This window comes from Vicugna pacos, chromosome 8 (genome assembly GCF_048564905.1).
Source record: "Vicugna pacos chromosome 8, VicPac4, whole genome shotgun sequence".
Classification (NCBI taxonomy): Eukaryota; Metazoa; Chordata; class Mammalia; order Artiodactyla; family Camelidae; genus Vicugna; species Vicugna pacos.
The window spans coordinates 5965204-5974947 of record NC_132994.1 but is presented as its reverse complement, the minus strand read 5'-3'; the positions used below and the strand labels follow the sequence as shown (position 1 = coordinate 5974947).

General features: G+C 32.1%; 1 non-coding gene across 1 annotated transcript; it reads right to left on the bottom strand.

The window, feature by feature from the left end:
• Positions 1–1370: 1370 nt before the first annotated feature.
• LOC116279688 (U6 spliceosomal RNA) lies at positions 1371–1477 on the bottom strand. The gene has a single exon (XR_004188990.1). It is a non-coding gene; the product is annotated as a U6 spliceosomal RNA (small nuclear RNA).
• Positions 1478–9744: the final 8267 nt, after the last annotated feature.

Below are 9744 nucleotides of genomic sequence, written 5' to 3'. Positions count from 1 at the left end.
TAATGCTGTTGGGAGCAAGATTCAATTTACACTGCAAGAGACATTTTCTACAGGTCTTCAATGAAAAAAAAAAGAATAAAAATGAATGTTCTTTAAAAGAGAAAAGAAAAGAAAAATTGTAGAGGATATCACCAAACTTATGTACGCCCTTTGAAGGATTCCACTTAAAATAGAAATAGTATAAACTGAGCACCAGAGAATATATCCATACTTGACTTCTTCTGCATCAAATATAGTTCAAATGCTAATGGTACATAAGGCCCTCTGCTAAATGGTACAATAAATTAAAATAAATAAAGTGCAAAATGCAATCTATAGTTTCAATGCAAGTATAATTCAGGGGCGTGAGTGGGAAACAGACATATAAGACAGATCACTGCTATTTAACGTGCTAAGTGATACAGTAGCTATGAACAAAATGCTAAGAAACATACTACAGGGGACTAGATACCCATGAGGATTATGGGAAAGGAGACTCAGGAAAAGTGATGTCAGAAATGAGCTGTGACGATAAGGAAGACTCTCCCAGACAGAGAAAGAATACTGAGGAAAATTACTTCCAAGAAGAGAGAATAGAGTTGCACACACATAGTCTCACACACATACAGAAATACAAATTGATTTTTTTTCAAAGAGCCTCAGAAGTAGTGAACACCCAGCCCTCTTAGAGGGCTCAGATCTTAATCTTTAAGAGATTTTCAAGTGTGCAGAGAATATGAACCAGAGTGTTCATGATGACAGCTTCTAATATGGATTTTTTTAAGGCACAGAGATTTCGGGGAATCCAACTTTGTATTTCTATCCATTTCCTCAGAACCACAAAAATCTCCTCTACTAAATTACAGCGTTTCATAGACAGTTTTAAAAATTTTATTTTGTTTTATTCATACATTGCTTATTGAGAGGGTGGCCACTGTTTAAGGGTGAATGATGGTCATGTCATTCTTTGATTTGTTTTTACTTCTGAGTCAGAGATTCAGCATAAGTAAGATTATATCAAAGAATTAAAAAACAGAGGTTGAAAGAGTTGTAGTCAATGAGAACTTCAATTAAAGTTTTAACTCTATTCAAATTAGTAAAAATCTTTTAGTTCTCAAACACATGCGAGTATCAAAAGGGCCATGAGTCTGATATTAAGGGGAAGTTATGTTAAGATTAAATACAAGAAATTATAGACAAATTATTTTTTTAACATTTTTTATTGATTTATTATCATTTTACAATGTTGTGTCAAATTCCAGTGTTCAGCACAATTTTTCAGTCATTCATGGACATATACACATTCATCATCACATTTTTTTCTCTGTGAGTTATCATTACATTTTGTGTATATTTCCCTGTGCTATACAGTGTAATCTTGTTTATCTATTAAAAATATGGAACGCTTCACGAATTTGCGTGTCATCCTTGCGCAGGGGCCATGCTAATCTTCTCTGTATCGTTCCAATTTTAGTATATGTGCTGCCGAAGCGAGCACTATAACAAAATTATTTAAAGCATTTCTCTCTGAAGTATTTTGTTGCTTCAAAGAAACCCTGGTTATAAAAACTGGTGTCTGTGATTGTTTCTCATCAGAAGAATGTGAATGTTTCACTAAATACAGATCTAAAATTCTTTAGATTATCTCCTGAATTACAGACATACACATAAAAACTAATGACATTTGTTACTTCTTCTTTAAAGGACACAGGTGTGTATGATACAGTGCAAGCGTTTGTAACATGATTTGGAAATGCAATTATTAAAATGCCAATATTTTAGAAACAATTTGCATTAAAATTTGAATGCATTGCATTGAATTACCTATAAAAGGAAGAACACAAGTGAAAAATTTATAACAACTCCAGCCATCATATTAAAATTTATTTCTTCTTCTTCACAGAAAATTACAAATACATTTAAAAATAGAGCCTGACATCTTAAGAAAGTGGATTCTCAACATAATTCTTCATGGAAAAAACAAAAGCAAAAGTAAAAACAATGACTCCACTCTTCTTTGATTAACTTGCTGAATAAATGACATAGAAAAGTTTTACACAATTCAAAATTAACAATGTTCCTTATCTAATTAAATACACTTTAAATATACAGTCAACGTAAACATAGGTTTATTAGTATAGTGAATTCACATAACTTTCTCTTTTGAAAAATAGCACTTATTAATACAGTATATAATACATCTATTTAAACATTTACAGTTAATTTTTATTAAAATCTGTTTATTTCCCTTAGTAAGATTATTTATTATTTTTAAAAAAGAAAATTTATAGTAAATACAAAATGAGCAGTGCAGGTATGGAATATACTCAACCAAAAAGGAAAAAGTAAATGGGGATATTTGTTTTTCAATCTAATCTTCGAGGATCTGACTTAAAAGTACTTTATTTGACATATATTATAGTCACTCAATTCTTCACTCTTTAAGATAAACAATTCAAATACAAATCTATCAATGAAAAATATTAGCTTAGTAAATACTTTTTAAATTGATGTACAAGTTGATGAAAAATATTAGGTAAATATTTGAATATATTCCAAAAATTGAAAGAGTTAACATAAATAAAACTTCCTTTATGGTTGGCAATTTCCATCTTTAAAACAAAACTTAATACCTAGCCAACAAACAAAAAAATCTAAGTTTCATTTTCATGAATATAAAGTTATTTTTTCATTCTTTTAAAGAATCCTTTTAAAGAATTGACCTCTCTTCATGAACACAGTTTTTAAGTCAAAGGGATAACTAACTAAACAAATTAAAAATTGTAATGTTTATGCTTAATCTTTTCCCAAAGAACTTTTTTTTAAAACACAGGATGAGGATTTTGTTAGGCATTTTTCTAGATAATCTTATATTTAAATGAGACAATGTTAGATTTATCTCCTAACCATCCTAGGGAGGTGCGTGCTTTTAGTCCTCCTACTTTAAAAATCACAAACTACAACTTTTAGAGAGTAGATATAATGCCCAGGATACATGGATTTGTAAGTGGTTGAGCATATGGGGTCGAAACAAGTTTGCTTTCATTTCCTTTAATCCTTTTCTTAAGCATCAGATTGACATTGCAAAAAAAAAAAAAAAATCTTGCCCTAAGGAACAATTTTGGACTTAATATGAAACATTGCACTAACATTTTTAAAACTGCACATTTGTCTTGAGGATGGATTTATTTTTTATCGTTTTGTGGAAGACTCCCATAAATCATTTATATTTGAAATGCTGATTTAACATCATAATCATTTTCCTCTCCCAAGAAACTTCTTCACAACTAAGTTAATTCATCTTTGTTTAGTTATGTTTTTATAGGAGAAAGGGCTGCTTTTATTTGACAAATGAAGCACTTCAGAATTTAATATGGGGTCGTGGTTTTAATGGTGTGATTTCCACCATCTCCGTGCTCAGATAGAGGATAAATAGTTTTGAGGTTTGAAATAAGGCTGAAAAGTTAAAAGCTTGATTATATGACCATGAAAGAAATGTAGTAAGTAAGTGTGATTCTTAAAGTGAGTGATCACATCTTTTAAAGGTTTTTCTTTATAAAAGCACATTTTTATATGACCAAAATGACTAAAAGTGCTATATGCAAACCAAATAACCTAGTGGGGCTTAAATCCATATAATGAATTAAACAGATATCTCATTAGGTGTCATGAATTGAAGTCACCTTTAATTAAACCTGAGCTTGGAAATATACTTAGGACTAAGGGGTCAGGATAGTGACAGATGAAGCAGCATTTCTGAAGTAGGAATCCACGGAAGGCAACTTCTCCAATATATCCTCTCCCTCCTCTGCCAATGTTAAGTGATCAAATTATCTTAGGAAGTACTGCAAATAAAAATTCCTCCACCAGGATCATGATACCACAAGTGTATTAATGTTCACTTTAAAAAAAATTAACATCATTTAAATCAAAATATTTGACTATGTAATTTTTCATTAATCACATTCTTAAATTCATCTCAATATTCTGTGTAAAATCATTTTTTAAATGTTGCTGTGAAATAGATAGATAGACAGGTAGAGAGATAGAGAGAGAGAGAGATTATCTATAGTGATAAACCATTCATGTAATTACAAAGCATTTGTTATGTGCAGGATAATGTGTTGAATACTTTAAATAGATTCTCTTATACAATGCTCATAATAATCCTGAGAAGGAATTCATTGCTGTTTCTATTCTCAGGGGGAAGAAATCAATCCTATGGTTATTAAAGTGACAGGCTCCAAGTCACACAGTTATCTGGGAAGGTAAGCATATACTGTCTCCAAACACAGAACTTAAAAGGGAAATTTAGTAATTTCTTTATAATAGTAGATATTTTATTAGACTGATACTTTACATTGCTTAGAAACATTTGGTATTCATAACCCTGACACAGTGGTAAAAACACCAGCGAGGTAGTCTCATTAGGTGCTCCTTCCAAAAACTAGAAAAAATAATTCTAAAAATTAATTTGCATGTGTTACAACAAACATTGTCACTTAGGAGATGCAGGCTCAAAACAATATTTTAAATGATTTAGGAAAATGACTTCTTAATGGTAGTCCAAATTATAGTGCAAATAAATATGATAACCTTCAGAGTATGAACCACATTGGCTAAGGTGACCTTCTTTTTAACTGTTACGTTCTAAGTGACTATGCAAAGGTTTTGATATGTCTTTCATGATATCTGTTATTTCTATTTCTTCCTTCTCATTTTCCTTACAGGTCTTTGAGTTATAACCTATGTTGTAATTGACAATGATGTATATCCCATCTTGTAGATTATAGTTTTAAAAGGGATATGTCTTATGCAGGCATCTTTTCTTACAGCTGTGTTCATAGTGATCATGTTATGGAGAACTATAAAACCCTACGGCTCACACTGACTAACTCTTTTTGGGGGAGGGGAGTTGATTTTAGCTGACAGTGTACGACACATGAAAGCATGGCGGATCCAGGACCTAACTCAAGTACCCACTCAGTCACATGCTCTTCCTTTGATGCCATATTTATTCCAACTTAAGGATTCATGTATCCTACTTTGTCATCAGTGTAACCAAACAGACCCTATAGGGCCTTCCCAGGACAGACTCGTCCCCTGTATTCTCTACTTTAGCTCCTTTCTGAAGTACCGAGATACTAGTATCTGATACACATTCTTGAGTTGTATTACAGCTGCCAGCTGATGACCATGAGCAGGTAGCCTCAGCACTACTGGCTCCTAAGGACTGATGTTAACTCCTGTGACCCCACCCTGTTACCTCGCCATCAATCAATCAGAGACTTGTGCACAGGCTGATCACACTCCCTGGGATGCCCCTCTCTCAGCTAGCCTTTAAAATGCTTTGCAGAAACCCATTGGGGAGTTCCGGTGTTTTGATCACAGGCTATCTCTAGACTCCTTGTCTGTCGCCTTTGATAAACACTGCACTTCCCTTCACCATAACCCAGTATTCATAGTCTTTAGTAGGTGTGGGTGAACAGACTCAAGTTTGGTTTGGTAACATCAAATGCATTGTAGTAGTCCTGGAAGGGCAAGAAAATGACCATGATAAGTACACAAAATGCATACAATAACCAAATGTAATGTGTATCCATAATTATTAATATTAAATGTGCAAATAATTGGTGTGAATGAAGAGAAATTGATTTGCCACATATGAAGATGTGGGGACACTGCTTTCAGTGTGTACACAGGAGCATATGCAGTGTCTCAAAGACACTTTTAATAAGTCATTTAAAAATGCTTTATACTTTATAAGAGGTATAGAGAATTCTGAAATAGCTTCAAAGTGAATATTAGAATAAATATAAATAAGAAATAAAGTTTATCTCTAATTTGCCTTTCACACTTATTGCATTTATAATTAAAACTTTATGTTAATTATGGTGCAGATAAAAAGTCTCCCAAAATCTCTTTGATATAAAATATTTAACATCCTTTTAGATAAATCTTCAGAGTTGCTTCTTCATTAAAATAGTTTATTCTAATGTATTACATTTATGTATCTTTCTATAATATCACAGTCACAAAATGTGTGTCGGTTTGGATTATGGCTTATCTTATGAAAATTCTTTTACATACTGAAATTAATTCTTAGGGAACATTTGAAGAATTGTCATTGAAACAAGACGATTTATATGTTTTCATGGAGAAGAATTGTGAGCAAAGATACTCTGACATCTTAATATGTAAGGAATAGGCAGAGGTCTTACACTTCATGGGGATATTCTGTAATATGTGTCAAAAATTACATATGTTACAAAAGTTTAATGCTTAGCCCACCTTCTATTTACATCATAGTCTTATTTAGATTTCAGTGTGGTTGTAAGCCGAGCTTGTATCCTCACCACCAAAGTGGAGATTGAAGACTTTTTTTTCACGAAACTGATTATCTCAAAAGAAATTTAGCCAGTTAGTGAGTGTTGCTCATGCATACAACTTCCAGCTAAGGTTTTCATTCTTAAATATAAATAGATTGTCCAAAAAGTGAAAAAGCAACCACAGATTGGGAGAACATACTCACTATTTGTATATCTAACAATAGAATCCAGAACATATAAAATATATATTTGAATATTCCAATATAAAAAGAGCTTTTAAAAATCAGTAAGGAAAAGAGAGACAATTCAATAGAAAAATAAGCAAAAATCTTGAACAGGTTTTTCAAAAGAGATATAGCGAATGCCCAATACACATATGAAAGGTGTTTAATAGCCTCATCTAGTCATTAGGGAAATGCAAATTGAAATAATAATAAGATGCCACAAAATACCTACAAAAATGACTAATATAAACTTTTTTGGAATTAGCGAGAATTGACAAGGATATGAAATAAAAATAACTCGCCCACATTAATGATGGAATCTAAATTGTCACAACTTAATAATTGACAATGTGTATATCATATGATCCAGCAAAACTACTCCTAGTAACCCAAACAATTTGCATATGATCACAAAAAATTTACAGGAATGTTGATAACAACACCATTTGTATTAGCCTTAAGTGGAGACTACCTATATAGTCATCAACTAAACAGATGAAATCATCATAGTATATTCATACATTGCTGTACAGCAATGAGAATGCACACTCTAGAATTACATGCAAGAGTATGAATAAAACATAATGTTGATTGAAAGACATTAGATATAGAAAATGTACATAGCATATGATTTTATTTATATAAAGATGAGGAGAGGATGAGGACAGTTTCAAAGGTGATGATAAAGTTCCATTTCTCAGTCTGTGTACTGGCTGTGTGAATGTAGCATAGTTGCCTCTTTTTATGTTATTTGTCAGTAAAAATTTGATATTTTTGTTTTTCTCTCACTTTACATATGCATAGGTGCATATATTTATACATATATGTACACACACATATATATGCAAATGTAAACAAATGTATAGATCAAGAAAACAATACATCAAAACTAGAATGAGAAGAGAATACAGAGAGGAACTAACGAAAAAGGAGAATTTTTTTTGGACTGGAAATACAGTTAATATTTTCTGAGTCACAAGATAACATAAATTGAGACCAAATCAATACAAGTGCTAGAAGACAAAGTTGAGAGAATGTCCCAGAAAATAAAATTAAAAAATCAAAGGATAAAGAGATGGAAAATAGCAAGAGAAAATGGATAGGTAGGTAGATTTAGATAGAGGTAGATATTAGATATAGATATCTATTTTAGTAAGTGATTATTAGTCCAAGGAAATCAACATTTGAATAATGCAACTTCCAGCCAAACAGGAAATAAACTAGAATAAAAAAATACATTACAAGATTTATAATACTGGAAAATTCCCAGACCTGAATGACAAGACTTATATGACTCATTGAACTGCCAGTAGAACAAAGGGTTTGGGGATGAGGGAGTGAGTCTTCATGCACTGGTTCACATATCTAACACCTTCCAGACAGCAGAAAACAAATGAACATTTACAAACAGCTGGATCACAATCAAAAGGCAGAATAAGGACCTTTACAGACAGCCAACAGCTCTGGTCACTGGAGATGTGTGTGCTCTGCAAAAATGGCAACTCTATGATAAAAAAGGAACTAATGGAATCCAACAAGGAAAGACATGGAGCTTTTTCAGGGGATAATAATAAGGGTAAAACCAGGAAAAGAGCTGGGAACAGGCTTAGAAATGATATACGCCAGGTTGGACAAGGAAAAAAAAATGAGGAGGGTAAAGAAGGCAGGTAAAAAAATAAAACAGATATATTTCCTTATATATTTGGATGCCTTGAAAAGAAAAATACCCTTTTGTCAGGATTGTATGGATGAATTACTGCATAAAGTAAGTAAAAAGTGAGATAATGACTCAAAGAGGAAATAAAGTTGAGCTCAAGAGAAAAATTGACATCACACACCTCAGTGTTGAATATTATTTGTATAGACATAAACATGTAATCATTAGTCTAGTGATTTTACAAATCATTTTGATACACTTTTGGAACTTTTGGAGGAAATGAAGGAAAAGAGTAAAGTCCTTATTTTCTAAGATAATAATAAAAAAGTCATAAAAGTAATAAAAATTAATAAAGTCTCAAGGAAAGTATATTGATAAAATATCTTAAAATATGGGTGTAATTGTTCCAAGTTACAAATTCTTAGAGGAAAATTTGACTGGGATCCACTGGACAATACCTACCCTGAAAGAGGGTGTGGAGGGAAGGAGCAAAGCACATGAACTTGAATCTTCCCCTTAAGGACACGCACAGCGTCTTTGATCAAAGCTTTTCAGGACAGTTAGACTGACTTCAACATAGTTTCCTCTTAGACACTAAAAATAAGGCACAAAGTTAAACCCAGTTTTAATTATCTTAAATAGGAAAAAAATCAACCTAAATGCTTTTATTCACTTGCCTTTAAAGTGCCAAAAAAATTAATAAAATATGGAGAAACCAAATGGTTAACCAAAAATGACTATGAAAACTCATAAATAGATAACAAATATGGATTCAGAAGGATCTTATCTTCTAAAAATATGTTTCTTGCTAGTTTTTTTCTTTTTGTTTTGGCCTGGAATGCTTAAATGATTGGTTTTCCCCATCATACACATTCAGTTCAATGGACCCCAAAGAGTTAGAGCATACAAACACATTAGCTACACAAATAGCCCCCAGACAAGTTCAGTTCATGCCAGGAAAATATTACATAACTAATTGGTAGGGGAAAGTAGAAATATCTTTGTTTCTATCCCTATCCTTTCATATTATTTTCAAAAAGTAAGCTGAACATGCCCTTGTCAAAAATACCCTGTGATCCAGTTGTCATACAGAATATATTTTGAAGGATAAGCTGAAAATCTTTTCCAATAAAAACGTTCTCATTATATATTTTATTTTATTTAGCAGCATGTTAGAAATGCAAATATTCAGTTACAATTTCAGTGAGGCATTCCAAGACATTGGCAGTTCATTAAGCAGTTCTAAGTAAAGCAAAAATGCTATTTTTAAAAGAAAAAAACAAACAAACCTGAGATGTTTATTTGCTTAAAATTCTCCCAGGTGAGGGATCAGGGATGCAAAGTATTCAACGCGGAGCTGCATCATTTTATCGGTAAACCAGGAATCTTCTTCATTAGCAAGCTCTGTCCTTCTCTGCCAGTTACTCTCATTTTCTGAACCTAAAATTATTTTCATCCTGAAATAAAGATAAAAATACCACCATCTCATTTTTCTGTTTCGTAAGATGCTATGTGAATGACTTGCATAAACCCTGGTGAATAATAAGAAAGTTCT